The 23,408-nt window shown below is 37.2% G+C and overlaps 31 non-coding genes across 31 annotated transcripts; all 31 read left to right on the top strand.

Annotated features, from left to right (window-relative positions):
- The first annotated feature begins 80 nt into the window (after positions 1-80).
- TRNAK-UUU (transfer RNA lysine (anticodon UUU)) lies at positions 81-153 on the top strand. The gene has a single exon. It is a non-coding gene; the product is annotated as a tRNA-Lys (tRNA).
- A 327-nt stretch (positions 154-480) lies between these two features.
- Positions 481-571, top strand: TRNAR-UCU (transfer RNA arginine (anticodon UCU)). The gene is given in 2 exon segments: positions 481-517; positions 536-571. It is a non-coding gene; the product is annotated as a tRNA-Arg (tRNA).
- Positions 572-1,017: 446 nt separating this feature from the next.
- Positions 1,018-1,090, top strand: TRNAK-UUU (transfer RNA lysine (anticodon UUU)). The gene has a single exon. It is a non-coding gene; the product is annotated as a tRNA-Lys (tRNA).
- A 1,005-nt stretch (positions 1,091-2,095) lies between these two features.
- On the top strand, positions 2,096-2,168 carry TRNAK-UUU (transfer RNA lysine (anticodon UUU)). Its single transcript has one exon. It is a non-coding gene; the product is annotated as a tRNA-Lys (tRNA).
- A 327-nt stretch (positions 2,169-2,495) lies between these two features.
- TRNAR-UCU (transfer RNA arginine (anticodon UCU)) lies at positions 2,496-2,586 on the top strand. The gene is given in 2 exon segments: positions 2,496-2,532; positions 2,551-2,586. It is a non-coding gene; the product is annotated as a tRNA-Arg (tRNA).
- Positions 2,587-3,032: 446 nt separating this feature from the next.
- On the top strand, positions 3,033-3,105 carry TRNAK-UUU (transfer RNA lysine (anticodon UUU)). The gene has a single exon. It is a non-coding gene; the product is annotated as a tRNA-Lys (tRNA).
- Positions 3,106-4,105: 1,000 nt separating this feature from the next.
- TRNAK-UUU (transfer RNA lysine (anticodon UUU)) lies at positions 4,106-4,178 on the top strand. The gene has a single exon. It is a non-coding gene; the product is annotated as a tRNA-Lys (tRNA).
- A 327-nt stretch (positions 4,179-4,505) lies between these two features.
- Positions 4,506-4,596, top strand: TRNAR-UCU (transfer RNA arginine (anticodon UCU)). Its single transcript is given in 2 exon segments — positions 4,506-4,542; positions 4,561-4,596. It is a non-coding gene; the product is annotated as a tRNA-Arg (tRNA).
- A 439-nt stretch (positions 4,597-5,035) lies between these two features.
- On the top strand, positions 5,036-5,108 carry TRNAK-UUU (transfer RNA lysine (anticodon UUU)). The gene has a single exon. It is a non-coding gene; the product is annotated as a tRNA-Lys (tRNA).
- A 1,005-nt stretch (positions 5,109-6,113) lies between these two features.
- On the top strand, positions 6,114-6,186 carry TRNAK-UUU (transfer RNA lysine (anticodon UUU)). The gene has a single exon. It is a non-coding gene; the product is annotated as a tRNA-Lys (tRNA).
- Positions 6,187-6,513: 327 nt separating this feature from the next.
- Positions 6,514-6,604, top strand: TRNAR-UCU (transfer RNA arginine (anticodon UCU)). The gene is given in 2 exon segments: positions 6,514-6,550; positions 6,569-6,604. It is a non-coding gene; the product is annotated as a tRNA-Arg (tRNA).
- A 445-nt stretch (positions 6,605-7,049) lies between these two features.
- Positions 7,050-7,122, top strand: TRNAK-UUU (transfer RNA lysine (anticodon UUU)). The gene has a single exon. It is a non-coding gene; the product is annotated as a tRNA-Lys (tRNA).
- A 1,005-nt stretch (positions 7,123-8,127) lies between these two features.
- Positions 8,128-8,200, top strand: TRNAK-UUU (transfer RNA lysine (anticodon UUU)). The gene has a single exon. It is a non-coding gene; the product is annotated as a tRNA-Lys (tRNA).
- Positions 8,201-8,527: 327 nt separating this feature from the next.
- On the top strand, positions 8,528-8,618 carry TRNAR-UCU (transfer RNA arginine (anticodon UCU)). The gene is given in 2 exon segments: positions 8,528-8,564; positions 8,583-8,618. It is a non-coding gene; the product is annotated as a tRNA-Arg (tRNA).
- Positions 8,619-9,064: 446 nt separating this feature from the next.
- TRNAK-UUU (transfer RNA lysine (anticodon UUU)) lies at positions 9,065-9,137 on the top strand. Its single transcript has one exon. It is a non-coding gene; the product is annotated as a tRNA-Lys (tRNA).
- Positions 9,138-10,537: 1,400 nt separating this feature from the next.
- TRNAR-UCU (transfer RNA arginine (anticodon UCU)) lies at positions 10,538-10,628 on the top strand. Its single transcript is given in 2 exon segments — positions 10,538-10,574; positions 10,593-10,628. It is a non-coding gene; the product is annotated as a tRNA-Arg (tRNA).
- A 1,514-nt stretch (positions 10,629-12,142) lies between these two features.
- Positions 12,143-12,215, top strand: TRNAK-UUU (transfer RNA lysine (anticodon UUU)). The gene has a single exon. It is a non-coding gene; the product is annotated as a tRNA-Lys (tRNA).
- Positions 12,216-12,542: 327 nt separating this feature from the next.
- TRNAR-UCU (transfer RNA arginine (anticodon UCU)) lies at positions 12,543-12,633 on the top strand. Its single transcript is given in 2 exon segments — positions 12,543-12,579; positions 12,598-12,633. It is a non-coding gene; the product is annotated as a tRNA-Arg (tRNA).
- A 446-nt stretch (positions 12,634-13,079) lies between these two features.
- On the top strand, positions 13,080-13,152 carry TRNAK-UUU (transfer RNA lysine (anticodon UUU)). The gene has a single exon. It is a non-coding gene; the product is annotated as a tRNA-Lys (tRNA).
- Positions 13,153-14,157: 1,005 nt separating this feature from the next.
- On the top strand, positions 14,158-14,230 carry TRNAK-UUU (transfer RNA lysine (anticodon UUU)). Its single transcript has one exon. It is a non-coding gene; the product is annotated as a tRNA-Lys (tRNA).
- A 327-nt stretch (positions 14,231-14,557) lies between these two features.
- Positions 14,558-14,648, top strand: TRNAR-UCU (transfer RNA arginine (anticodon UCU)). Its single transcript is given in 2 exon segments — positions 14,558-14,594; positions 14,613-14,648. It is a non-coding gene; the product is annotated as a tRNA-Arg (tRNA).
- Positions 14,649-15,094: 446 nt separating this feature from the next.
- On the top strand, positions 15,095-15,167 carry TRNAK-UUU (transfer RNA lysine (anticodon UUU)). Its single transcript has one exon. It is a non-coding gene; the product is annotated as a tRNA-Lys (tRNA).
- A 1,400-nt stretch (positions 15,168-16,567) lies between these two features.
- TRNAR-UCU (transfer RNA arginine (anticodon UCU)) lies at positions 16,568-16,658 on the top strand. The gene is given in 2 exon segments: positions 16,568-16,604; positions 16,623-16,658. It is a non-coding gene; the product is annotated as a tRNA-Arg (tRNA).
- Positions 16,659-18,172: 1,514 nt separating this feature from the next.
- On the top strand, positions 18,173-18,245 carry TRNAK-UUU (transfer RNA lysine (anticodon UUU)). Its single transcript has one exon. It is a non-coding gene; the product is annotated as a tRNA-Lys (tRNA).
- A 327-nt stretch (positions 18,246-18,572) lies between these two features.
- TRNAR-UCU (transfer RNA arginine (anticodon UCU)) lies at positions 18,573-18,663 on the top strand. Its single transcript is given in 2 exon segments — positions 18,573-18,609; positions 18,628-18,663. It is a non-coding gene; the product is annotated as a tRNA-Arg (tRNA).
- A 446-nt stretch (positions 18,664-19,109) lies between these two features.
- TRNAK-UUU (transfer RNA lysine (anticodon UUU)) lies at positions 19,110-19,182 on the top strand. Its single transcript has one exon. It is a non-coding gene; the product is annotated as a tRNA-Lys (tRNA).
- A 1,000-nt stretch (positions 19,183-20,182) lies between these two features.
- TRNAK-UUU (transfer RNA lysine (anticodon UUU)) lies at positions 20,183-20,255 on the top strand. Its single transcript has one exon. It is a non-coding gene; the product is annotated as a tRNA-Lys (tRNA).
- A 327-nt stretch (positions 20,256-20,582) lies between these two features.
- Positions 20,583-20,673, top strand: TRNAR-UCU (transfer RNA arginine (anticodon UCU)). The gene is given in 2 exon segments: positions 20,583-20,619; positions 20,638-20,673. It is a non-coding gene; the product is annotated as a tRNA-Arg (tRNA).
- A 446-nt stretch (positions 20,674-21,119) lies between these two features.
- Positions 21,120-21,192, top strand: TRNAK-UUU (transfer RNA lysine (anticodon UUU)). Its single transcript has one exon. It is a non-coding gene; the product is annotated as a tRNA-Lys (tRNA).
- Positions 21,193-22,192: 1,000 nt separating this feature from the next.
- On the top strand, positions 22,193-22,265 carry TRNAK-UUU (transfer RNA lysine (anticodon UUU)). The gene has a single exon. It is a non-coding gene; the product is annotated as a tRNA-Lys (tRNA).
- A 327-nt stretch (positions 22,266-22,592) lies between these two features.
- On the top strand, positions 22,593-22,683 carry TRNAR-UCU (transfer RNA arginine (anticodon UCU)). Its single transcript is given in 2 exon segments — positions 22,593-22,629; positions 22,648-22,683. It is a non-coding gene; the product is annotated as a tRNA-Arg (tRNA).
- Positions 22,684-23,408: the final 725 nt, after the last annotated feature.

The raw sequence follows: 23,408 nt of genomic DNA, 5'->3' as shown, positions 1-23,408 counted from the left end.
TGTAACCATATTAATACATAGAGTGTAGGTCAGTGTACTTCCACATTTGTTTAGCTGATTTTAAGACAGAGTATAGCAGAGCCTGGATAGCTCAGTCGGTAGAGCATCAGACTTTTAATCTGAGGGTCCAGGGTTCAAGTCCCTGTTCAGGCGGTTGCTTCCTTTAAAGAAAAATTACTCTAATTGGATGCTCTTTTTGTGTTCCCCTGCATGACGAATAAGATATTCCATTACTAAAATTGCAAAAACGTCTTTCATGGAGTTGTGAAATGCACATCTGCCTCATATATCATGTGCCATTTGACTAAACTTAAGTCGTACGTAGACTTACCTAAGGTATCATGTAACTTGAGACGGTGAATATAATTTCCCCAATTCAATATTCAAAATAAATCCATGGTTATAGTATCAAATGAACTTTATAAAGCTGATCAACATTATTTCATTTCAGAATATCTCTGCACCTCATCAGAGCGTATTGGCTCTGTGGCGCAATGGATAGCGCATTGGACTTCTAGGTGAATGTAAAAAAGATATTCAAAGGTTGTGGGTTCGAATCCCACCAGAGTCAGTTTTATCCCTATTTATTTCATAACTGTTTAAAAGAGTAATAAACAGTGCATGCATGCTTCTGCTTCACCAAAAAGGGCAGTGAAAGGAAGTCTATTTTAAATAGATACTATTCAAGTTACGCAATCTTTGCAGAAGAGGAAATTGGCAGCTGTACTTATGAAAATTTAATTTACTCAGAAGTAAGATTTTGGGCCCTTCCTTAATTTTACAATGTCAATAAAAACATATGAATTCTAAGTCAGCAAAAAAAATTGAGATAGTAGCAATTTCAGGACTTACAATAAGGTTAAATTTACTGAAGAGATTTCAAATGCTTGAAGTACCAATTCATTATTATATTCCGCGTATTCAGTACTTAATACCGGCAACCATCTTAAGAAACGTAGTGATAGTTGGGACACTTCCAAATGTTGATAAGGTCATTTTGTGGAGCAACCTCTCCGAGCCTGGATAGCTCAGTCGGGAGAGCATCAGACTTTTAATCTGAGGGCCCAGGGTTCAAGTCCCTGTTCAGGCGGCTTGGTTAAAGAAAAGGTATATCAATTGCATACTCTTTTCAGGATCCAATGAATGGGGAGTCCTATTAGAGATGTTTCAAAAAAGTCTTAATCAAGTCATTACATACCCATCTGTCTTCTACATTCTTTGACAAGGGTTAAGAAGACTTACCCAAACTGTATCATGTAGTTTGACATGTTGATTATCTTTTACCCAATTCAATGTTCAAAATGTAAGGTAGTGTCCGATTAACTTGATAAAGTTGGTCAACAGCTGATAGGTCATCTTTTTATTTGTGAATCTCTGATCACCGTGTTGAATCAGGTCGGATCTCTAGTGCAATGGATAGCGGCTTGGAGTCCTAGACGAATGTAGCAAAAGCATTCAAAGGCTTTGTGTTCAAACACCAGCTGGGTCAATTTTATCCCTCCTCTTATTTTATAACTAATTGAAACAGTAACAAGCAATGCCTGCGTCTGCATCACCAGAAACATTTACCAAAATGGCAGTGAAAGAAAGTCTACTTAAACAGAGACTGTTTGCTTTGAAAACATTGCATAATCTATGCCCAAGAGGAAGTTCCCAAAGAAACTGCTGAAAATGTATGTAATTTAGTAGGTAGTAATAGTATTTGGCACTTTATTGATTTCACAAGGTCATTTTAGACACATGATTTCTAAGTCAGCCGAAAATGAGATAGTACAAATTTCAGGATTTAAAATGGATTACGTGTGCTGCTGAAATTTCAAATGCTTAACACCTTCAATGCTACAGGAGATTTTCCTCCTGTGCTGAATGATCTGTAAATCCATTGTTCATGACGAGCTCAGCTCGTCATAAGCACACGACAAGTGTACTGCACGACGAGCTGAGCTCGTCATGAGCATGGAAGGGGTTAAAACATCAATTTGTTATTAAACTCTACAAATTTGATTGCTAATATATGTAACCATATTAATACATAGAGTGTAGGTCAGTGTACTTCCACATTTGTTTAGCTGATTTTAAGACAGAGTATAGCAGAGCCTGGATAGCTCAGTCGGTAGAGCATCAGACTTTTAATCTGAGGGTCCAGGGTTCAAGTCCCTGTTCAGGCGGTTGCTTCCTTTAAAGAAAAATTACTCTAATTGGATGCTCTTTTTGTGTTCCCCTGCATGACGAATAAGATATTCCATTACTAAAATTGCAAAAACGTCTTTCATGGAGTTGTGAAATGCACATCTGCCTCATATATCATGTGCCATTTGACTAAACTTAAGTCGTACGTAGACTTACCTAAGGTATCATGTAACTTGAGACGGTGAATATAATTTCCCCAATTCAATATTCAAAATAAATCCATGGTTATAGTATCAAATGAACTTTATAAAGCTGATCAACATTATTTCATTTCAGAATATCTCTGCACCTCATCAGAGCGTATTGGCTCTGTGGCGCAATGGATAGCGCATTGGACTTCTAGGTGAATGTAAAAAAGATATTCAAAGGTTGTGGGTTCGAATCCCACCAGAGTCAGTTTTATCCCTATTTATTTCATAACTGTTTAAAAGAGTAATAAACAGTGCATGCATGCTTCTGCTTCACCAAAAAGGGCAGTGAAAGGAAGTCTATTTTAAATAGATACTATTCAAGTTACGCAATCTTTGCAGAAGAGGAAATTGGCAGCTGTACTTATGAAAATTTAATTTACTCAGAAGTAAGATTTTGGGCCCTTCCTTAATTTTACAATGTCAATAAAAACATATGAATTCTAAGTCAGCAAAAAAAATTGAGATAGTAGCAATTTCAGGACTTACAATAAGGTTAAATTTACTGAAGAGATTTCAAATGCTTGAAGTACCAATTCATTATTATATTCCGCGTATTCAGTACTTAATACCGGCAACCATCTTAAGAAACGTAGTGATAGTTGGGACACTTCCAAATGTTGATAAGGTCATTTTGTGGAGCGACCTCTCCGAGCCTGGATAGCTCAGTCGGGAGAGCATCAGACTTTTAATCTGAGGGCCCAGGGTTCAAGTCCCTGTTCAGGCGGCTTGGTTAAAGAAAAGGTATATCAATTGCATACTCTTTTCAGGATCCAATGAATGGGGAGTCCTATTAGAGATGTTTCAAAAAAGTCTTAATCAAGTCATTACATACCCATCTGTCTTCTACATTCTTTGACAAGGGTTAAGAAGACTTACCCAAACAGTATCATGTAGTTTGTTGATTATCTTTTACCCAATTCAATGTTCAAAATGTAAGGTAGTGTCCGATTAACTTGATAAAGTTGGTCAACAGCTGATAGGTCATCTTTTTATTTGTGAATCTCTGATCACCGTGTTGAATCAGGTCGGATCTCTATTGCAATGGATAGCGGCTTGGAGTCCTAGACGAATGTAGCAAAAGCATTCAAAGGCTTTGTGTTCAAACACCAGCTGGGTCAATTTTATCCCTCCTCCTATTTTATAACTAATTGAAACAGTAACAAGCAATGCCTGCGTCTGCATCACCAGAAACATTTACCAAAATGGCAGTAAAAGAAAGTCTACTTAAACAGAGACTGTTTGCTTTGAAAACATTGCATAATCTATGCCCAAGAGGAAATTCCTAAAGATACTGCTGAAAATGTATGTAATTTAGTAGGTAGTAATAGTATTTGGCACTTTATTGATTTCACAATGTCATTTTAGACACATGATTTCTAAGTCAGCCGAAAATGAGATAGTACAAATTTCAGGATTTAAAATGGATTACGTGTGCTGCTGAAATTTCAAATGCTTAACACCTTCAATGCTACAGGAGATTTTCCTCCTGTGCTGAATGATCTGTAAATCCATTGTTCATGACGAGCTCAGCTCGTCATAAGCACACGACAAGTGTACTGCACGACGAGCTGAGCTCGTCATGAGCATGGAAGGGGTTAAAACATCAATTTGTTATTAAACTCTACAAATTTGATTGCTAATATATGTAACCATATTAATACATAGAGTGTAGGTCAGTGTACGTCCACATTTGTTTAGCTGATTTTAAGACAGAGTATAGCAGAGCCTGGATAGCTCAGTCGGTAGAGCATCAGACTTTTAATCTGAGGGTCCAGGGTTCAAGTCCCTGTTCAGGCGGTTACTTCCTTTAAAGAAAAATTACTCTAATTGGATGCTCTTTTTGTGTTCCCCTGCATGACGAATAAGATATTCCATTACTAAAATTTCAAAAACGTCTTTCATGGAGTTATGAAATGCACATCTGCCTCATATATCATGTGCCATTTGACTAAACTTAAGTCGTACGTAGACTTACCTAAGGTATCATGTAACTTGAGACGGTGAATATAATTTCCCCAATTCAATATTCAAAATAAATCCATGGTTATAGTATCAAATGAACTTTATAAAGCTGATCAACATTATTTCATTTCAGAATATCTCTGCACCTAATCAGAGCGTATTGGCTCTGTGGCGCAATGGATAGCGCATTGGACTTCTAGGTGAATGTAAAAAAGATATTCAAAGGTTGTGGGTTTGAATCCCACCAGAGTCAGTTTTATCCCTATTTATTTCATAACTGTTTAAAAGAGTAATAAACAGTGCATGCATGCTTCTGCTTCACCAAAAAAGGCAGTGAAAGGAAGTCTATTTTAAATAGATACTATTCAAATTACGCAATCTTTGCAGAAGAGGGCAGCTGTACTTATGAAAATGTAATTTACTCAGAAGTAAGATTTTGGGCCCTTCCTTAATTTTACAATGTCAATAAAAACATATGACTTCTAAGTCAGCAAAAAAAATGAGATAGTAGCAATTTCAGGACTTACAATAAGGTTAAATTTACTGAAGAGATTTCAAATGCTTGAAGTACCAATTCATTATTATATTCCGCGTATTCAGTACTTAATACCGGCAACCATCTTAAGAAACGTAGTGATAGTTGGGACACTTCCAAATGTTGATAAGGTCATTTTGTGGAGTGACCTCTCCGAGCCTGGATAGCTCAGTCGGGAGAGCATCAGACTTTTAATCTGAGGGCCCAGGGTTCAAGTCCCTGTTCAGGCGGCTTGGTTAAAGAAAAGATATATCAATTGCATACTCTTTTCAGGATCCAATGAATGGGGAGTCCTATTAGAGATGTTTCAAAAAAGTCTTAATCAAGTCATTACATACCCATCTGTCTTCTACATTCTTTGACAAGGGTTAAGAAGACTTACCCAAACTGTATCATGTAGTTTGACATGTTGATTATCTTTTACCCAATTCAATGTTCAAAATGTAAGGTAGTGTCCGATTAACTTGATAAAGTTGGTCAACAGCTGATAGGTCATCTTTTTATTTGTGAATCTCTGATCACCGTGTTGAATCAGGTCGGATCTCTAGTGCAATGGATAGCGGCTTGGAGTCCTAGACGAATGTAGCAAAAGCATTCAAAGGCTTTGTGTTCAAACACCAGCTGGGTCAATTTTATCCCTCCTCTTATTTTATAACTAATTGAAACAGTAACAAGCAATGCCTGCGTCTGCATCACCAGAAACATTTACCAAAATGGCAGTGAAAGAAAGTCTACTTAAACAGAGACTGTTTGCTTTGAAAACATTGCATAATCTATGCCCAAGAGGAAGTTCCCAAAGAAACTGCTGAAAATGTATGTAATTTAGTAGGTAGTAATAGTATTTGGCACTTTATTGATTTCACAAGGTCATTTTAGACACATGATTTCTAAGTCAGCCGAAAATGAGATAGTACAAATTTCAGGATTTAAAATGGATTACGTGTGCTGCTGAAATTTCAAATGCTTAACACCTTCAATGCTACAGGAGATTTTCCTCCTGTGCTGAATGATCTGTAAATCCATTGTTCATGACGAGCTCAGCTTGTCATAAGCACACGACAAGTGTACTGCACGACGAGCTGAGCTCGTCATGAGCATGGAAGGGGTTAAAACATCAATTTGTTATTAAACTCTACAAATTTGATTGCTAATATATGTAACCATATTAATACACAGAGTGTAGGTCAGTGTACGTCCACATTTGTTTAGCTGATTTTAAGACAGAGTATAGCAGAGCCTGGATAGCTCAGTCGGTAGAGCATCAGACTTTTAATCTGAGGGTCCAGGGTTCAAGTCCCTGTTCAGGCGGTTGCTTCCTTTAAAGAAAAATTACTCTAATTGGATGCTCTTTTTGTGTTCCCCTGCATGACGAATAAGATATTCCATTACTAAAATTGCAAAAACGTCTTTCATTGAGTTGTGAAATGCACATCTGCCTCATATATCATGTGCCATTTGCCTAAACTTAAGTCGTACGTAGACTTACCTAAGGTATCATGTAACTTGAGACGGTGAATATAATTTCCCCAATTCAATATTCAAAATAAATCCATGGTTATAGTATCAAATGAACTTTATAAAGCTGATCAACATTATTTCATTTCAGAATATCTCTGCACCTCATCAGAGTGTATTGGCTCTGTGGCGCAATGGATAGCGCATTGGACTTCTAGGTGAATGTAAAAAAGATATTCAAAGGTTGTGGGTTCGAATCCCACCAGAGTCACTTTTATCCCTATTTATTTCATAACTGTTTAAAAGAGTAATAAACAGTGCATGCATGCTTCTGCTTCACCAAAAAGGGCAGTGAAAGGAAGTCTATTTTAAATAGATACTATTCAAGTTACGCAATCTTTGCAGAAGAGGAAATTGGCAGCTGTACTTATGAAAATGTAATTTACTCAGAATTAAGATTTTGGGCCCTTCCTTAATTTTACAATGTCAATAAAAACATATGAATTCTAAGTCAGCAAAAAAAATGAGATAGTAGCAATTTCAGGACTTACAATAAGGTTAAATTTACTGAAGAGATTTCAAATGCTTGAAGTACCAATTCATTATTATATTCCGCGTATTCAGTACTTAATACCGGCAACCATCTTAAGAAACGTAGTGATAGTTGGGACACTTCCAAATGTTGATAAGGTCATTTTGTGGAGCGCCCTCTCCGAGCCTGGATAGCTCAGTCGGGAGAGCATCAGACTTTTAATCTGAGGGCCCAGGGTTCAAGTCCCTGTTCAGGCGGCTTGGTTAAAGAAAAGGTATATCAATTGCATACTCTTTTCAGGATCCAATGAATGGGGAGTCCTATTAGAGATGTTTCAAAAAAGTCTTAATCAAGTCATTACATACCCATCTGTCTTCTACATTCTTTGACAAGGGTTAAGAAGACTTACCCAAACTGTATCATGTAGTTTGACATGTTGATTATCTTTTACCCAATTCAATGTTCAAAATGTAAGGTAGTGTCCGATTAACTTGATAAAGTTGGTCAACAGCTGATAGGTCATCTTTTTATTTGTGAATCTCTGATCACCGTGTTGAATCAGGTCGGATCTCTAGTGCAATGGATAGCGGCTTGGAGTCCTAGACGAATGTAGCAAAAGCATTCAAAGGCTTTGTGTTCAAACACCAGCTGGGTCAATTTTATCCCTCCTCTTATTTTATAACTAATTGAAACAGTAACAAGCAATGCCTGCGTCTGCATCACCAGAAACATTTACCAAAATGGCAGTGAAAGAAAGTCTACTTAAACAGAGACTGTTTGCTTTGAAAACATTGCATAATCTATGCCCAAGAGGAAGTTCCCAAAGAAACTGCTGAAAATGTATGTAATTTAGTAGGTAGTAATAGTATTTGGCACTTTATTGATTTCACAAGGTCATTTTAGACACATGATTTCTAAGTCAGCCGAAAATGAGATAGTACAAATTTCAGGATTTAAAATGGATTACGTGTGCTGCTGAAATTTCAAATGCTTAACACCTTCAATGCTACAGGAGATTTTCCTCCTGTGCTGAATGATCTGTAAATCCATTGTTCATGACGAGCTCAGCTCGTCATAAGCACACGACAAGTGTACTGAACGACGAGCTGAGCTCGTCATGAGCATGGAAGGGGTTAAAACATCAATTTGTTATTAAACTCTACAAATTTGATTGCTAATATATGTAACCATATTAATACACAGAGTGTAGGTCAGTGTACGTCCACATTTGTTTAGCTGATTTTAAGACAGAGTATAGCAGAGCCTGGATAGCTCAGTCGGTAGAGCATCAGACTTTTAATCTGAGGGTCCAGGGTTCAAGTCCCTGTTCAGGCGGGTGCTTCCTTTAAAGAAAAATTACTCTAATTGGATGCTCTTTTTGTGTTCCCCTGCATGACGAATAAGATATTCCATTACTAAAATTGCAAAAACGTCTTTCATGGAGTTGTTAAATGCACATCTGCCTCATATATCATGTGCCATTTGACTAAACTTAAGTCGTACGTAGATTTGCCTAAGGTATCATGTAACTTGAGACGGTGAATATAATTTCCCCAATTCAATATTCAAAATAAATCCATGGTTATAGTATCAAATGAACTTTATAAAGCTGATCAACATTATTTCATTTCAGAATATCTCTGCACCTCATCAGAGCGTATTGGCTCTGTGGCGCAATGGATAGCGCATTGGACTTCTAGGTGAATGTAAAAAAGATATTCAAAGGTTGTGGGTTCGAATCCCACCAGAGTCAGTTTTATCCCTATTTATTTCATAACTGTTTAAAAGAGTAATAAACAGTGCATGCATGCTTCTGCTTCACCAAAAAGGGCAGTGAAAGGAAGTCTATTTTAAATTGATACTATTCAAGTTACGCAATCTTTGCAGAAGAGGAAATTGGCAGCTGTACTTATGAAAATTTAATTTACTCAGAAGTAAGATTTTGGGCCCTTCCTTAATTTTACAATGTCAATAAAAACATATGAATTGTAAGTCAGCAAAAAAAATTGAGATAGTAGCAATTTCAGGACTTACAATAAGGTTAAATTTACTGAAGAGATTTCAAATGCTTGAAGTACCAATTCATTATTATATTCCGCGTATTCAGTACTTAATACCGGCAACCATCTTAAGAAACGTAGTGATAGTTGGGACACTTCCAAATGTTGATAAGGTCATTTTGTGGAGCGACCTCTCCGAGCCTGGATAGCTCAGTCGGGAGAGCATCAGACTTTTAATCTGAGGGCCCAGGGTTCAAGTCCCTGTTCAGGCGGCTTGGTTAAAGAAAAGGTATATCAATTGCATACTCTTTTCAGGATCCAATGAATGGGGAGTCCTATTAGAGATGTTTCAAAAAAGTCTTAATCAAGTGATTACATACCCATCTGTCTTCTACATTCTTTGACAAGGGTTAAGAAGACTTACCCAAACTGTATCATGTAGTTTGTTGATTATCTTTTACCCAATTCAATGTTCAAAATGTAAGGTAGTGTCCGATTAACTTGATAAAGTTGGTCAACAGCTGATAGGTCATCTTTTTATTTGTGAATCTCTGATCACCGTGTTGAATCAGGTCGGATCTCTATTGCAATGGATAGTGGCTTGGAGTCCTAGACGAATGTAGCAAAAGCATTCAAAGGCTTTGTGTTCAAACACCAGCTGGGTCAATTTTATCCCTCCTCTTATTTTATAACTAATTGAAACAGTAACAAGCAATGCCTGCGTCTGCATCACCAGAAACATTTACCAAAATGGCAGTGAAAGAAAGTCTACTTAAACAGAGACTGTTTGCTTTGAAAACATTGCATAATCTATGCCCAAGAGGAAATTCCTAAAGATACTGCTGAAAATGTATGTAATTTAGTAGTTAGTAATAGTATTTGGCACTTTATTGATTTCACAATGTCATTTTAGACACATGATTTCTAAGTCAGCCGAAAATGAGATAGTACAAATTTCAGGATTTAAAATGGATTACGTGTGCTGCTGAAATTTCAAATGCTTAACACCTTCAATGCTACAGGAGATTTTCCTCCTGTGCTGAATGATCTGTAAATCCATTGTTCATGACGAGCTCAGCTCATCATAAGCACACGACAAGTGTACTGCACGATGAGCTGAGCTCGTCATGAGCATGGAAGGGGTTAAAACATCAATTTGTTATTAAACTCTACAAATTTGATTGCTAATGTATGTAACCATATTAATACACAGAGTGTAGGTCAGTGTACGTCCACATTTGTTTAGCTGTTTTTAAGACAGAGTATAGCAGAGCCTTGATAGCTCAGTCGGTAGAGCATCAGACTTTTAATCTGAGGAACCAGGGTTCAAGTCCCTGTTCAGGCGGGTGCTTCCTTTAAAGAAAAATTACTCTAATTGGATGCTCTTTTTGTGTTCCCCTGCATGACGAATAAGATATTCCATTACTAAAATTGCAAAAACGTCTTTCATGGAGTTGTGAAATGCACATCTGCCTCATATATCATGTGCCATTTGACTAAACTTAAGTCGTACGTAGATTTACCTAAGGTATCATGTAACTTGAGACGGTGAATATAATTTCCCCAATTCAATATTCAAAATAAATCCATGGTTATAGTATCAAATGAACTTTATAAAGCTGATCAACATTATTTCATTTCAGAATATCTCTGCACCTCATCAGAGCGTATTGGCTCTGTGGCGCAATGGATAGCGCATTGGACTTCTAGGTGAATGTAAAAAAGATATTCAAAGGTTGTGGGTTCGAATCCCACCAGAGTCAGTTTTATCCCTATTTATTTCATAACTGTTTAAAAGAGTAATAAACAGTGCATGCATGCTTCTGCTTCACCAAAAAGGGCAGTGAAAGGAAGTCTATTTTAAATAGATACTATTCAAGTTACGCAATCTTTGCAGAAGAGGAAATTGGCAGCTGTACTTATGAAAATGTAATTTACTCAGAAGTAAGATTTTGGGCCCTTCCTTAATTTTACAATGTCAATAAAAACATATGAATTCTAAGTCAGCAAAAAAAATGAGATAGTAGCAATTTCAGGACTTACAATAAGGTTAAATTTACTGAAGAGATTTCAAATGCTTGAAGTACCAATTCATTATTATATTCCGCGTATTCAGTACTTAATACCGGCAACCATCTTAAGAAACGTAGTGATAGTTGGGACACTTCCAAATGTTGATAAGGTCATTTTGTGGAGTGACCTGTCTGAGCCTGGGTAGCTCAGTCGGGAGAGCATCAGACTTTTAATCTGAGGGCCCAGGGTTCAAGTCCCTGTTCAGGCGGCTTGGTTAAAGAAAAGGTATATCAATTGCATACTCTTTTCAGGATCCAATGAATGGGGAGTCCTATTAGAGATGTTTCAAAAAAGTCTTAATCAAGTCATTACATACCCATCTGTCTTCTACATTCTTTGACAAGGGTTAAGAAGACTTACCCAAACTGTATCATGTAGTTTGTTGATTATCTTTTACCCAATTCAATGTTCAAAATGTAAGGTAGTGTCCGATTAACTTGATAAAGTTGGTCAACAGCTGATAGGTCATCTTTTTATTTGTGAATCTCTGATCACCGTGTTGAATCAGGTCGGATCTCTAGTGCAATGGATAGCGGCTTGGAGTCCTAGACGAATGTAGCAAAAGCATTCAAAGGCTTTGTGTTCAAACACCAGCTGGGTCAATTTTATCCCTCCTCTTATTTTATAACTAATTGAAACAGTAACAAGCAATGCCTGCGTCTGCATCACCAGAAACATTTACCAACATGGCAGTGAAAGAAAGTCTACTTAAAAAGAGACTGTTTGCTTTGAAAACATTGCATAATCTATGCCCAAGAGGAAATTCCCAAAGATACTGCTGAAAATGTAATTTAGTAGGTAGTAATAGTATTTGGCACTTTATTGATTTCACAATGTCATTTTAGACACATGATTTCTAAGTCAGCCGAAAATGAGATAGTCCAAATTTCAGGATTTAAAATGGATTACGTGTGCTGCTGAAATTTCAAATGCTTAACACCTTCAATGCTACAGGAGATTTTCCTCCTGTGCTGAATGATCTGTAAATCCATTGTTCATGACGAGCTCAGCTCGTCATAAGCACACGACAAGTGTACTGCACGACGAGCTGAGCTCGTCATGAGCATGGAAGGGGTTAAAACATCAATTTGTTATTAAACTCTACAAATTTGATTGCTAATATATGTAACCATATTAATACACAGAGTGTAGGTCAGTGTACGTCCACATTTGTTTAGCTGATTTTAAGACAGAGTATAGCAGAGCCTGGATAGCTCAGTCGGTAGAGCATCAGACTTTTAATCTGAGGGTCCAGGGTTCAAGTCCCTGTTCAGGCGGGTGCTTCCTTTAAAGAAAAATTACTCTAATTGGATGCTCTTTTTGTGTTCCCCTGCATGACGAATAAGATATTCCATTACTAAAATTGCAAAAACGTCTTTCATGGAGTTGTTAAATGCACATCTGCCTCATATATCATGTGCCATTTGACTAAACTTAAGTCGTACGTAGATTTGCCTAAGGTATCATGTAACTTGAGACGGTGAATATAATTTCCCCAATTCAATATTCAAAATAAATCCATGGTTATAGTATCAAATGAACTTTATAAAGCTGATCAACATTATTTCATTTCAGAATATCTCTGCACCTCATCAGAGCGTATTGGCTCTGTGGCGCAATGGATAGCGTATTGGACTTCTAGGTGAATGTAAAAAAGATATTCAAAGGTTGTGGGTTCGAATCCCACCAGAGTCAGTTTTATCCCTATTTATTTCATAACTGTTTAAAAGAGTAATAAACAGTGCATGCATGCTTCTGCTTCACCAAAAAGGGCAGTGAAAGGAAGTCTATTTTAAATAGATACTATTCAAGTTACGCAATCTTTGCAGAAGAGGAAATTGGCAGCTGTACTTATGAAAATTTAATTTACTCAGAAGTAAGATTTTGGGCCCTTCCTTAATTTTACAATGTCAATAAAAACATATGAATTCTAAGTCAGCAAAAAAAATTGAGATAGTAGCAATTTCAGGACTTACAATAAGGTTAAATTTACTGAAGAGATTTCAAATGCTTGAAGTACCAATTCATTATTATATTCCGCGTATTCAGTACTTAATACCGGCAACCATCTTAAGAAACGTAGTGATAGTTGGGACACTTCCAAATGTTGATAAGGTCACTTTGTGGAGCGACCTCTCCGAGCCTGGATAGCTCAGTCGGGAGAGCATCAGACTTTTAATCTGAGGGCCCAGGGTTCAAGTCCCTGTTCAGGCGGCTTGGTTAAAGAAAAGGTATATCAATTGCATACTCTTTTCAGGATCCAATGAATGGGGAGTCCTATTAGAGATGTTTCAAAAAAGTCTTAATCAAGTCATTACATACCCATCTGTCTTCTACATTCTTTGACAAGGGTTAAGAAGACTTACCCAAACTGTATCATGTAGTTTGACATGTTGATTATCTTTTACCCAATTCAATGTTCAAAATGTAAGGTAGTGTCCGATTAACTTGATAAAGTTGGTCAACAGCTGATAGGTCATCTTTTTATTTGTGAATCTCTGATCACCGTGTTGAATCAGGTCGGATCTCTAGTGCAATGGATAGCGGCTTGGAGTCCTAGACGAATGTAGCAAAAGCATTCAAAGGCTTTGTGTTCAAACACCAGCTGGGTCAATTTTATCCCTCCTCTTATTTTATAACTAATTGAAACAGTAACAAGCAATGCCTGCGTCTGCATCACCAGAAACATTTACCAAAATGGCAGTGAAAGAAAGTCTACTTAAACAGAGACTGTTTGCTTTGAAAACATTGCATAATCTATGCCCAAGAGGAAGTTCCCAAAGAAACTGCTGAAAATGTATGTAATTTAGTAGGTAGTAATAGTATTTGGCACTTTATTGATTTCACAAGGTCATTTTAGACACATGATTTCTAAGTCAGCCGAAAATGAGATAGTACAAATTTCAGGATTTAAAATGGATTACGTGTGCTGCTGAAATTTCAAATGCTTAACACCTTCAATGCTACAGGAGATTTTCCTCCTGTGCTGAATGATCTGTAAATCCATTGTTCATGACGAGCTCAGCTCGTCATAAGCACACGACAAGTGTACTGAACGACGAGCTGAGCTCGTCATGAGCATGGAAGGGGTTAAAACATCAATTTGTTATTAAACTCTACAAATTTGATTGCTAATATATGTAACCATATTAATACACAGAGTGTAGGTCAGTGTACGTCCACATTTGTTTAGCTGATTTTAAGACAGAGTATAGCAGAGCCTGGATAGCTCAGTCGGTAGAGCATCAGACTTTTAATCTGAGGGTCCAGGGTTCAAGTCCCTGTTCAGGCGGGTGCTTCCTTTAAAGAAAAATTACTCTAATTGGATGCTCTTTTTGTGTTCCCCTGCATGACGAATAAGATATTCCATTACTAAAATTGCAAAAACGTCTTTCATGGAGTTGTTAAATGCACATCTGCCTCATATATCATGTGCCATTTGACTAAACTTAAGTCGTACGTAGATTTGCCTAAGGTATCATGTAACTTGAGACGGTGAATATAATTTCCCCAATTCAATATTCAAAATAAATCCATGGTTATAGTATCAAATGAACTTTATAAAGCTGATCAACATTATTTCATTTCAGAATATCTCTGCACCTCATCAGAGCGTATTGGCTCTGTGGCGCAATGGATAGCGCATTGGACTTCTAGGTGAATGTAAAAAAGATATTCAAAGGTTGTGGGTTCGAATCCCACCAGAGTCAGTTTTATCCCTATTTATTTCATAACTGTTTAAAAGAGTAATAAACAGTGCATGCATGCTTCTGCTTCACCAAAAAGGGCAGTGAAAGGAAGTCTATTTTAAATTGATACTATTCAAGTTACGCAATCTTTGCAGAAGAGGAAATTGGCAGCTGTACTTATGAAAATTTAATTTACTCAGAAGTAAGATTTTGGGCCCTTCCTTAATTTTACAATGTCAATAAAAACATATGAATTGTAAGTCAGCAAAAAAAATTGAGATAGTAGCAATTTCAGGACTTACAATAAGGTTAAATTTACTGAAGAGATTTCAAATGCTTGAAGTACCAATTCATTATTATATTCCGCGTATTCAGTACTTAATACCGGCAACCATCTTAAGAAACGTAGTGATAGTTGGGACACTTCCAAATGTTGATAAGGTCATTTTGTGGAGCGACCTCTCCGAGCCTGGATAGCTCAGTCGGGAGAGCATCAGACTTTTAATCTGAGGGCCCAGGGTTCAAGTCCCTGTTCAGGCGGCTTGGTTAAAGAAAAGGTATATCAATTGCATACTCTTTTCAGGATCCAATGAATGGGGAGTCCTATTAGAGATGTTTCAAAAAAGTCTTAATCAAGTGATTACATACCCATCTGTCTTCTACATTCTTTGACAAGGGTTAAGAAGACTTACCCAAACTGTATCATGTAGTTTGTTGATTATCTTTTACCCAATTCAATGTTCAAAATGTAAGGTAGTGTCCGATTAACTTGATAAAGTTGGTCAACAGCTGATAGGTCATCTTTTTATTTGTGAATCTCTGATCACCGTGTTGAATCAGGTCGGATCTCTATTGCAATGGATAGTGGCTTGGAGTCCTAGACGAATGTAGCAAAAGCATTCAAAGGCTTTGTGTTCAAACACCAGCTGGGTCAATTTTATCCCTCCTCTTATTTTATAACTAATTGAAACAGTAACAAGCAATGCCTGCGTCTGCATCACCAGAAACATTTACCAAAATGGCAGTGAAAGAAAGTCTACTTAAACAGAGACTGTTTGCTTTGAAAACATTGCATAATCTATGCCCAAGAGGAAATTCCTAAAGATACTGCTGAAAATGTATGTAATTTAGTAGTTAGTAATAGTATTTGGCACTTTATTGATTTCACAATGTCATTTTAGACACATGATTTCTAAGTCAGCCGAAAATGAGATAGTACAAATTTCAGGATTTAAAATGGATTACGTGTGCTGCTGAAATTTCAAATGCTTAACACCTTCAATGCTACAGGAGATTTTCCTCCTGTGCTGAATGATCTGTAAATCCATTGTTCATGACGAGCTCAGCTCATCATAAGCACACGACAAGTGTACTGCACGATGAGCTGAGCTCGTCATGAGCATGGAAGGGGTTAAAACATCAATTTGTTATTAAACTCTACAAATTTGATTGCTAATGTATGTAACCATATTAATACACAGAGTGTAGGTCAGTGTACGTCCACATTTGTTTAGCTGTTTTTAAGACAGAGTATAGCAGAGCCTTGATAGCTCAGTCGGTAGAGCATCAGACTTTTAATCTGAGGAACCAGGGTTCAAGTCCCTGTTCAGGCGGGTGCTTCCTTTAAAGAAAAATTACTCTAATTGGATGCTCTTTTTGTGTTCCCCTGCATGACGAATAAGATATTCCATTACTAAAATTGCAAAAACGTCTTTCATGGAGTTGTGAAATGCACATCTGCCTCATATATCATGTGCCATTTGACTAAACTTAAGTCGTACGTAGATTTACCTAAGGTATCATGTAACTTGAGACGGTGAATATAATTTCCCCAATTCAATATTCAAAATAAATCCATGGTTATAGTATCAAATGAACTTTATAAAGCTGATCAACATTATTTCATTTCAGAATATCTCTGCACCTCATCAGAGCGTATTGGCTCTGTGGCGCAATGGATAGCGCATTGGACTTCTAGGTGAATGTAAAAAAGATATTCAAAGGTTGTGGGTTCGAATCCCACCAGAGTCAGTTTTATCCCTATTTATTTCATAACTGTTTAAAAGAGTAATAAACAGTGCATGCATGCTTCTGCTTCACCAAAAAGGGCAGTGAAAGGAAGTCTATTTTAAATAGATACTATTCAAGTTACGCAATCTTTGCAGAAGAGGAAATTGGCAGCTGTACTTATGAAAATGTAATTTACTCAGAAGTAAGATTTTGGGCCCTTCCTTAATTTTACAATGTCAATAAAAACATATGAATTCTAAGTCAGCAAAAAAAATGAGATAGTAGCAATTTCAGGACTTACAATAAGGTTAAATTTACTGAAGAGATTTCAAATGCTTGAAGTACCAATTCATTATTATATTCCGCGTATTCAGTACTTAATACCGGCAACCATCTTAAGAAACGTAGTGATAGTTGGGACACTTCCAAATGTTGATAAGGTCATTTTGTGGAGTGACCTGTCTGAGCCTGGGTAGCTCAGTCGGGAGAGCATCAGACTTTTAATCTGAGGGCCCAGGGTTCAAGTCCCTGTTCAGGCGGCTTGGTTAAAGAAAAGGTATATCAATTGCATACTCTTTTCAGGATCCAATGAATGGGGAGTCCTATTAGAGATGTTTCAAAAAAGTCTTAATCAAGTCATTACATACCCATCTGTCTTCTACATTCTTTGACAAGGGTTAAGAAGACTTACCCAAACTGTATCATGTAGTTTGTTGATTATCTTTTACCCAATTCAATGTTCAAAATGTAAGGTAGTGTCCGATTAACTTGATAAAGTTGGTCAACAGCTGATAGGTCATCTTTTTATTTGTGAATCTCTGATCACCGTGTTGAATCAGGTCGGATCTCTAGTGCAATGGATAGCGGCTTGGAGTCCTAGACGAATGTAGCAAAAGCATTCAAAGGCTTTGTGTTCAAACACCAGCTGGGTCAATTTTATCCCTCCTCTTATTTTATAACTAATTGAAACAGTAACAAGCAATGCCTGCGTCTGCATCACCAGAAACATTTACCAACATGGCAGTGAAAGAAAGTCTACTTAAAAAGAGACTGTTTGCTTTGAAAACATTGCATAATCTATGCCCAAGAGGAAATTCCCAAAGATACTGCTGAAAATGTAATTTAGTAGGTAGTAATAGTATTTGGCACTTTATTGATTTCACAATGTCATTTTAGACACATGATTTCTAAGTCAGCCGAAAATGAGATAGTCCAAATTTCAGGATTTAAAATGGATTACGTGTGCTGCTGAAATTTCAAATGCTTAACACCTTCAATGCTACAGGAGATTTTCCTCCTGTGCTGAATGATCTGTAAATCCATTGTTCATGACGAGCTCAGCTCGTCATAAGCACACGACAAGTGTACTGCACGACGAGCTGAGCTCGTCATGAGCATGGAAGGGGTTAAAACATCAATTTGTTATTAAACTCTACAAATTTGATTGCTAATATATGTAACCATATTAATACACAGAGTGTAGGTCAGTGTACGTCCACATTTGTTTAGCTGATTTTAAGACAGAGTATAGCAGAGCCTGGATAGCTCAGTCGGTAGAGCATCAGACTTTTAATCTGAGGGTCCAGGGTTCAAGTCCCTGTTCAGGCGGGTGCTTCCTTTAAAGAAAAATTACTCTAATTGGATGCTCTTTTTGTGTTCCCCTGCATGACGAATAAGATATTCCATTACTAAAATTGCAAAAACGTCTTTCATGGAGTTGTTAAATGCACATCTGCCTCATATATCATGTGCCATTTGACTAAACTTAAGTCGTACGTAGATTTGCCTAAGGTATCATGTAACTTGAGACGGTGAATATAATTTCCCCAATTCAATATTCAAAATAAATCCATGGTTATAGTATCAAATGAACTTTATAAAGCTGATCAACATTATTTCATTTCAGAATATCTCTGCACCTCATCAGAGCGTATTGGCTCTGTGGCGCAATGGATAGCGTATTGGACTTCTAGGTGAATGTAAAAAAGATATTCAAAGGTTGTGGGTTCGAATCCCACCAGAGTCAGTTTTATCCCTATTTATTTCATAACTGTTTAAAAGAGTAATAAACAGTGCATGCATGCTTCTGCTTCACCAAAAAGGGCAGTGAAAGGAAGTCTATTTTAAATAGATACTATTCAAGTTACGCAATCTTTGCAGAAGAGGAAATTGGCAGCTGTACTTATGAAAATTTAATTTACTCAGAAGTAAGATTTTGGGCCCTTCCTTAATTTTACAATGTCAATAAAAACATATGAATTCTAAGTCAGCAAAAAAAATTGAGATAGTAGCAATTTCAGGACTTACAATAAGGTTAAATTTACTGAAGAGATTTCAAATGCTTGAAGTACCAATTCATTATTATATTCCGCGTATTCAGTACTTAATACCGGCAACCATCTTAAGAAACGTAGTGATAGTTGGGACACTTCCAAATGTTGATAAGGTCACTTTGTGGAGCGACCTCTCCGAGCCTGGATAGCTCAGTCGGGAGAGCATCAGACTTTTAATCTGAGGGCCCAGGGTTCAAGTCCCTGTTCAGGCGGCTTGGTTAAAGAAAAGGTATATCAATTGCATACTCTTTTCAGGATCCAATGAATGGGGAGTCCTATTAGAGATGTTTCAAAAAAGTCTTAATCAAGTCATTACATACCCATCTGTCTTCTACATTCTTTGACAAGGGTTAAGAAGACTTACCCAAACTGTATCATGTAGTTTGTTGATTATCTTTTACCCAATTCAATGTTCAAAATGTAAGGTAGTGTCCGATTAACTTGATAAAGTTGGTCAACAGCTGATAGGTCATCTTTTTATTTGTGAATCTCTGATCACCGTGTTGAATCAGGTCGGATCTCTATTGCAATGGATAGCGGCTTGGAGTCCTAGACGAATGTAGCAAAAGCATTCAAAGGCTTTGTGTTCAAACACCAGCTGGGTCAATTTTATCCCTCCTCTTATTTTATAACTAATTGAAACAGTAACAAGCAATGCCTGCGTCTGCATCACCAGAAACATTGACCAAAATGGCAGTGAAAGAAAGTCTACTTAAACAGAGACTGTTTGCTTTGAAAACATTGCATAATCTATGCCCAAGAGGAAATTCCTAAAGATACTGCTGAAAATGTATGTAATTTAGTAGTTAGTAATAGTATTTGGCACTTTATTGATTTCACAATGTCATTTTAGACACATGATTTCTAAGTCAGCCGAAAATGAGATAGTCCAAATTTCAGGATTTAAAATGGATTACGTGTGCTGCTGAAATTTCAAATGCTTAACACCTTCAATGCTACAGGAGATTTTCCTCCTGTGCTGAATGATCTGTAAATCCATTGTTCATGACGAGCTCAGCTCGTCATAAGCACACGACAAGTGTACTGCACGACGAGCTGAGCTCGTCATGAGCATGGAAGGGGTTAAAACATCAATTTGTTATTAAACTCTACAAATTTGATTGCTAATATATGTAACCATATTAATACACAGAGTGTAGGTCAGTGTACGTCCACATTTGTTTAGCTGATTTTAAGACAGAGTATAGCAGAGCCTGGATAGCTCAGTCGGTAGAGCATCAGACTTTTAATCTGAGGGTCCAGGGTTCAAGTCCCTGTTCAGGCGGGTGCTTCCTTTAAAGAAAAATTACTCTAATTGGATGCTCTTTTTGTGTTCCCCTGCATGACGAATAAGATATTCCATTACTAAAATTGCAAAAACGTCTTTCATGGAGTTGTTAAATGCACATCTGCCTCATATATCATGTGCCATTTGACTAAACTTAAGTCGTACGTAGATTTGCCTAAGGTATCATGTAACTTGAGACGGTGAATATAATTTCCCCAATTCAATATTCAAAATAAATCCATGGTTATAGCATCAAATGAACTTTATAAAGCTGATCAACATTATTTCATTTCAGAATATCTCTGCACCTCATCAGAGCGTATTGGCTCTGTGGCGCAATGGATAGCGCATTGGACTTCTAGGTGAATGTAAAAAAGATATTCAAAGGTTGTGGGTTCGAATCCCACCAGAGTCAGTTTTATCCCTATTTATTTCATAACTGTTTAAAAGAGTAATAAACAGTGCATGCATGCTTCTGCTTCACCAAAAAGGGCAGTGAAAGGAAGTCTATTTTAAATAGATACTATTCAAGTTACGCAATCTTTGCAGAAGAGGAAATTGGCAGCTGTACTTATGAAAATTTAATTTACTCAGAAGTAAGATTTTGGGCCCTTCCTTAATTTTACAATGTCAATAAAAACATATGAATTCTAAGTCAGCAAAAAAAATTGAGATAGTAGCAATTTCAGGACTTACAATAAGGTTAAATTTACTGAAGAGATTTCAAATGCTTGAAGTACCAATTCATTATTATATTCCGCGTATTCAGTACTTAATACCGGCAACCATCTTAAGAAACGTAGTGATAGTTGGGACACTTCCAAATGTTGATAAGGTCACTTTGTGGAGCGACCTCTCCGAGCCTGGATAGCTCAGTCGGGAGAGCATCAGACTTTTAATCTGAGGGCCCAGGGTTCAAGTCCCTGTTCAGGCGGCTTGGTTAAAGAAAAGGTATATCAATTGCATACTCTTTTCAGGATCCAATGAATGGGGAGTCCTATTAGAGATGTTTCAAAAAAGTCTTAATCAAGTCATTACATACCCATCTGTCTTCTACATTCTTTGACAAGGGTTAAGAAGACTTACCCAAACTGTATCATGTAGTTTGTTGATTATCTTTTACCCAATTCAATGTTCAAAATGTAAGGTAGTGTCCGATTAACTTGATAAAGTTGGTCAACAGCTGATAGGTCATCTTTTTATTTGTGAATCTCTGATCACCGTGTTGAATCAGGTCGGATCTCTATTGCAATGGATAGCGGCTTGGAGTCCTAGACGAATGTAGCAAAAGCATTCAAAGGCTTTGTGTTCAAACACCAGCTGGGTCAATTTTATCCCTCCTCTTATTTTATAACTAATTGAAACAGTAACAAGCAATGCCTGCGTCTGCATCACCAGAAACATTTACCAAAATGGCAGTGAAAGAAAGTCTACTTAAACAGAGACTGTTTGCTTTGAAAACATTGCATAATCTATGCCCAAGAGGAAATTCCTAAAGATACTGCTGAAAATGTATGTAATTTAGTAGTTAGTAATAGTATTTGGCACTTTATTGATTTCACAATGTCATTTTAGACACATGATTTCTAAGTCAGCCGAAAATGAGATAGTACAAATTTCAGGATTTAAAATGGATTACGTGTGCTGCTGAAATTTCAAATGCTTAACACCTTCAATGCTACAGGAGATTTTCCTCCTGTGCTGAATGATCTGTAAATCCATTGTTCATGACGAGCTCAGCTCATCATAAGCACACGACAAGTGTACTGCACGACGAGCTGAGCTCGTCATGAGCATGGAAGGGGTTAAAACATCAATTTGTTATTAAACTCTACAAATTTGATTGCTAATGTATGTAACCATATTAATACACAGAGTGTAGGTCAGTGTACGTCCACATTTGTTTAGCTGTTTTTAAGACAGAGTATAGCAGAGCCTGGATAGCTCAGTCGGTAGAGCATCAGACTTTTAATCTGAGGAACCAGGGTTCAAGTCCCTGTTCAGGCGGGTGCTTCCTTTAAAGAAAAATTACTCTAATTGGATGCTCTTTTTGTGTTCCCCTGCATGACGAATAAGATATTCCATTACTAAAATTGCAAAAACGTCTTTCATGGAGTTGTGAAATGCACATCTGCCTCATATATCATGTGCCATTTGACTAAACTTAAGTCGTACGTAGATTTACCTAAGGTATCATGTAACTTGAGACGGTGAATATAATTTCCCCAATTCAATATTCAAAATAAATCCATGGTTATAGTATCAAATGAACTTTATAAAGCTGATCAACATTATTTCATTTCAGAATATCTCTGCACCTCATCAGAGCGTATTGGCTCTGTGGCGCAATGGATAGCGCATTGGACTTCTAGGTGAATGTAAAAAAGATATTCAAAGGTTGTGGGTTCGAATCCCACCAGAGTCAGTTTTATCCCTATTTATTTCATAACTGTTTAAAAGAGTAATAAACAGTGCATGCATGCTTCTGCTTCACCAAAAAGGGCAGTGAAAGGAAGTCTATTTTAAATAGATACTATTCAAGTTACGCAATCTTTGCAGAAGAGGAAATTGGCAGCTGTACTTATGAAAATGTAATTTACTCAGAAGTAAGATTTTGGGCCCTTCCTTAATTTTACAATGTCAATAAAAACATATGAATTCTAAGTTAGCAAAAAAAATGAGATAGTAGCAATTTCAGGACTTACAATAAGGTTAAATTTACTGAAGAGATTTCAAATGCTTGAAGTACCAATTCATTATTATATTCCGCGTATTCAGTACTTAATACCGGCAACCATCTTAAGAAACGTAGTGATAGTTGGGACACTTCCAAATGTTGATAAGGTCATTTTGTGGAGTGACCTGTCCGAGCCTTGGTAGCTCAGTCGGGAGAGCATCAGACTTTTAATCTGAGGGCCCAGGGTTCAAGTCCCTGTTCAGGCGGCTTGGTTAAAGCAAACTTGTAAACTTGTAAACTTGGGGATTTGTAGAGCGCGGTTGATGCCCGAGGGCGTCCAAGCGCTAGGGAAACGTGAACCTACAGGGCACAGGAGGGGGAGAAAGAGATAGCGGATTAGCAGGCAGCTGTGAAGAGATGGGTCTTCAGTTGTTTTCGGAACATAGTAAGGCTCTGGGTGGCTCTAAGATGGA

This window comes from Lissotriton helveticus, chromosome 1_1 (genome assembly GCF_964261635.1).
Source record: "Lissotriton helveticus chromosome 1_1, aLisHel1.1, whole genome shotgun sequence".
NCBI classification, from domain to species: domain Eukaryota; kingdom Metazoa; phylum Chordata; class Amphibia; order Caudata; family Salamandridae; genus Lissotriton; species Lissotriton helveticus.
This window is presented reverse-complemented; position numbering and strand designations above follow the sequence as displayed.